We start from the raw sequence: 5,568 nt of genomic DNA, 5'->3' as shown, positions 1-5,568 counted from the left end.
CCCCATAAAGGGGCCCATACACCTAATGATTTTCCCGCCGATATACAGCCGATCCGATTACAGTGATCGAATCGGCTGTGAAATGGCCACGCACACCGCTGACAGAACGATCGATTTTCGTCCGAAATCGATCGTTCTCGTCGATTCCCGATGATCCGTCCGTGTGGAAGATTTTTCTCGATCGCCGGCGGGTCGGGAGTGCGTCGATAGCGACGTTCGAATGCCCGACGACCGATGCAATACAGCGAGTATACTTTACCTGCTCCAGCCGGCGCGAGTCCCCTGGTCCGCTGTCTTCTTCTCCGCTCCGGACCGTTCCTGCAGCTACACAGAACTTCCTGTCCCGGCAGGAAGTTTAAACAGTAGAGCGCCCTCTACTGTTTAAACTTTACCCTGGACAGGAAGTTCAGTAGCTGCAGGAACGGTCCGGAGCGGAGAAGAAAACAGCGGACCAGGGGACTTGCGCCGACCGGAACAGGTAATGTATGCGGCAGGGGGGGGGGGGGGGGGGGAGGTTGGACAGCAGCGGCAGCTCCACAGATTGTGATCGGTTTCAGGCTGAAATCGGTTCACAATCTGTTTGCAGTAAAGGTAGCCATACGATCCCTCTCTGATCAGATTCGATCAGAGAGGGATCTATCTGAAGGTCGAATCTGATGGCAAATCGACCAGTGTATGGCTACCTTTAGTGTGAGTGAAGAATGATAGTTGGAGGAGGGTGAATAGATAAACGTTAGGATGAGTGGGGAAAGGTAAGTGAAATTAAGAACCATTAGGCAGTGGGTGACTTTAACCTCCCTGGCGGTAGGATTCCTGCTGATTTTAGGGTCTAAAAGCGGTACCATTTTTTCATGTGCTTTTAGACCCTAAAAGGATAAAAAAAAAAAAAATCATACCACGAGAGAGTCTGCAGCAGCCCAGCACTTACTCACCTCCCTGGGCTCCAGTGCTGCAGTTTTCCATCCGTCCTCCAGGTGGCGCTTTAACCCTATAGTGAGATTGCCGGCTGTCGTCATGACAACAGACGGCGATCTCACCAGGGGGAAGCAGAGCCTCAGAGGAGAGGAAGAAGAATTGCGGCCAATGTCGGGATCCCCCGGGAGGGGAGTTGAAAAGCCCTCTATGCGCATTGCTCTGCATAGAACCTCTGGCGGATACCCTGAGTGTAGATCGGGGTTACCACTTTGAGCTGCGGTTTTCTGCCCCAACTGTAGCTCGGGGTTCTCGCCAAGGAAGTTAATAGAAGGAGACTGGGGGCCGTCTGGGACCTTCTTTGGGATTTGTGTAGAATGGGAGAACTGGGGATCATCTGTAACCTTCTTGGGGTATGAGTAAAATGGGAGGACTGGGAAGAATCTGTAATGCTCTTGGGGGTATAAGTAGAATGGGAAGACTGGAGATCATCTGTAACCTTTTGGGGGTTTTAAATGAGAGTGGGAAAACCGGGAACTATCTACAACCATTTGGGGTTTTGAGTAGAATGGGAGTACTGGGGAGTTAAGAGCATGCGGAACCTTTCTGATGGTATGAGTAAAATGGGAGGACTGGGGAGCATCTGTAACATTTTTTGGCGATGTGAGTAGAATGGGAAGACTTAGGACCACATAAAACCATTTTGGGGTAATTATTTGAATGGGAGGACTGGGGAGTTGGGACCATAAGCAACCTTTTTGGGGGTTTGAGTATAAAGGGAGAATTGGGAGCTATCTACAACCATTTTGTGGGTATGATAAAAATGGGAGGTTTGGGCCATCTGGCATCTTCTTGGGGGTTTTAGTAGAACTGGGGGAATTGGAGAACATTGAAAGTCATACTTGGAAGGGGAGAAAGGTCAGAGGACCATCAGGAAGGTTGAGGGACCATCAAAGCTATCTATTATTATTATTATTATTATTTATTGAATTTATAAAGCGCCAACATATTACGCAGCGCTGAACAATAAATACATACAATGATACAAGGATGACAGACATAACAAGGTTATACAACATAGAGCAAAGTTATACATGCAAATTGTACAAAATACATGATCATGCGATATGGGCTTGTTAGGCAGGCCTAGTAATACAAGTACAGGCTGTCATAGGAAAGGAGCACATGATCCTGTAGATTACACTAAGGAATAGAGGACCCTGCCAGAGGCTTACAATCTAAAGGGTGGGGTGGAAACACTAGGTGGGGCTGTTAAATGTTCAGTAGAGAGTTACTGTGTGGTAGGAGGTGGGTAGGTCATCCTAAAGAGGTGGGTTTTGAGGGCTTGCTTGAATGAGTTGAAAGAGGGAGCAAGTCTGATGGGTGGTGGAAGGGCGTTCCAGAGGGTGGGGCAGCTCTTGAGAAATCCTGCAGGTGGGCATGGGAGTGTGAAATGCGTGGGGTGGTAAGGCGAAGGTCGTTGGAGGATCGGCGGGGGCGACCTGGTGTATACCTGTGAACAAGCTCCGAGATGTAGGTAGGGCAGGTTTTGTGCACAGATTTATACGCCAGGCATAGAATCTTGAAAGTTATCCTGAAACGGATAGGGAGCCAGTACAGGCATTCACAAAGGGGAGATGTGGATGCGGAGCGGTGCGAAGAATGGATGAGTCTTGCAGCCGCGTTCCATACTGATTGCAGGGGGGGAAGTGCGTTTCAAGGGGAGGCCAGAAAGGAGGAAGGTACAGTAATCAAGGCGGGAGATGATGAGGGCATGGATGAGCAGTTTGGTCGTGTCCAGGGTTAAGAAGGGGCGGATCTTGGAGATATTACGGAGGTGGAAATTGCAGGCTCTGGTGATGTTTTTGATGTGTGGGATGAAGGAGAGTTAGGAGTCCAAGGTGACACCCAGACAGCGGGCCTGGGAGGTAGGGAGAATGGTTGTGTTATCGATTGTAAGGTGGAAATCTGGGAGGGGTGCAGCAGCATGGGGTGGAAAGATCAGGAGCTCAGTTTTGTCTAGGTTAAGCTTCAGGAACCTAGCAGACATGGAGGAAATTGCTGAGAGACACGTGGAGACCTTGTTTATGGTGGTATCTAGAATTCTGCCTATGGGGGATTGTTGTTTTACCGATACCTGTAACCATAGTTCCACTTTAACCTTTTGTGGACCAACACAAGTAAATCCTATGCCGCACTTGTGGCTGCTCTAGGCTGATACGGCATAGGATTTATGCCACCCGCCGTTTCCGCTCCCCACGCGATCTATTTAAGGAGTGGTATCTATTTAAGTTCATGTCAGATATCAGATGCTTTAGATTACTTCATTTCCTGGCGCCAGGACATAAAGAGGTTAACAGAACACACACACACAGGAGCTGTGAGCACAAGTTATGCTGGTTGTTTATTACAATTGCTTTCCTTATATCCTACTCAATACAGGATTTTGCTCATGCGCAGTATATCATCATATGTCACCATAATTACAGAAAGTCATGTGATTTACGAGAATTAACACAGTTCAATGATCACGGGGAAAACATGTTATTTATGACATTCCAGGTGTCCCCATTTGGGGTCATTATGGGTTTTGCCCAGAGAGAAGAATTTGGCTATTCTCTACCTCATGTAGCCAGCTCTTCCTGCACAGATGTGTGTGGGTGGCTGATTGTTCTATAGACACATTAATATCACACTGAATAGATACATGAGGCACAGACTTAGATACATGTATGCTTGTATATGAAATTGATCTATATACTAATATATATACATACTAATATATATATATACATATATACCTACATATCCTTTCAGTCCCCCCTTTGGTCATTTCTTCCAAAGGAAGAAGTTGACCATACTAGAGCCAATACCTAGAACAGGCAGAGCTAGCATCATAGTGGGCAAAATTTTGGTCGAAGTCTCCTAATGGTCAAACCACGAATAGCTATTTGCAGTGGTGCTCAGCAGAGCTCGAATATTCGAGTAGCTCGAATATTCGAGCTCTTTTTCAGCTATTCGAGCTCGGTATTCGAGCTCCGAATAGCTGGAGCTATTCGAATGGGCTATCCGAGTACACTTGAATAGCCCATTCACTATTCGAGCTATTCGAGCAACTCGGCGCTATTCGAGCTCGGTACCGAGCTCGAATAGCGTCATAGCCCAGATTGATGTCCTTAGAGCCAATCAGAGGGCTCCCAGGCCCTCTGACGGCAGCCAATCACAGAGGGGGACCCTGGCCAGCCCCTACCCTATAAATAGCGGCCGCCATGTTCCGTTTCTCCATGCTTGCCTGAGACTTGTACAGAGAGAGAGTTGCTCCTTTGTGCTTTGGCTTAGCAAGTGCTCTATTGTGATCATTTACCTAGCGTGTTTGCTCACCTACACCTGCCATATACACCTATATTGTTGTTAGTTAGATAGACATTGTATTTTAGTTAGTAGCTTGTGTGTTACATTAGAGACAGGCAGCTGCTGCAAGCTTACAGGTTTAGGCCTCAGGGGGGCCTTGCCTCTGTGGGCAGCTGTCCTCTGTTTATTTCTCTCATCTATACCAGTATTTCTGCTGTCCTTTACTAATAGTATTGTAGTTATACTGTACTAGGAGTAGGACACTCACTGACTGTCACTGTTTATAGGCTACTAGCTAGCTCCTGCGTGTGTGCACTCACTCACTGTCTGTGTGTACACACACTCTATTTCCTTCTGATTACTGATAGATTATTGTTAGTTAGTTGTACTTACTTACTACTTACTCTTACTGTACCCGTAGGGACACTCACTGTCACTGTTCATATAGGCTACTAGCTCCTGCGTGTGCGCACTGCACTCACTGTCTGAGTGTACACACACAACACACACTCTATTTCCTTCTGATCGCTGATTGATTATCGTAATTAGTTAGTTGTACTTACTGTTACTACTTACTCTTACTGTACTAGGAGTCTAGGACACTCAGTCACTGTCCATAGGCTACTAGCTCCTGCGTGCGTGCACTCACTGTCTGAGTGTACACACACCCACACTCCATTTCCTTCTGATCGCTGATTGATTATTGTAATTAGTTAGTTCTACTTACTGTTACTACTTACTCTTACTGTACTAGGAGTCTAGGACACTCAGTCACTGTGTTCATAGGCTACTAGCTCCTGCGTGCGTGCACTCACTGTCTGAGTGTACACACACCCACACTCCATTTCCTTCTGATCGCTGATTGATTATTGTAATTAGTTAGTTCTACTTACTGTTACTACTTACTCTTACTGTACTAGGAGTCTAGGACACTCAGTCACTGTCCATAGGCTACTAGCTCCTGCGTGCGTGCACTCACTGTCTGAGTGTACACACACCCACACTCCATTTCCTTCTGATCGCTGATTGATTATCGTAATTAGTTAGTTGTACTTACTGTTACTACTTACTCTTACTGTACTAGGAGTCTAGGACACTCAGTCACTGTGTTCATAGGCTACTAGCTCCTGCGTGCGTGCACTCACTGTCTGAGTGTACACACACCCACACTCCATTTCCTTCTGATCGCTGATTGATTATTGTAATTAGTTAGTTCTACTTACTGTTACTACTTACTCTTACTGTACTAGGAGTCTAGGACACTCAGTCACTGTCCATAGGCTACTAGCTCCTGCGTGCGTGCAC

This window comes from Hyperolius riggenbachi, chromosome 1 (assembly GCF_040937935.1).
Source record: "Hyperolius riggenbachi isolate aHypRig1 chromosome 1, aHypRig1.pri, whole genome shotgun sequence".
NCBI lineage: Eukaryota > Metazoa > Chordata > Amphibia > Anura > Hyperoliidae > Hyperolius > Hyperolius riggenbachi.
Note: the sequence above shows the minus strand (reverse complement) of the source record.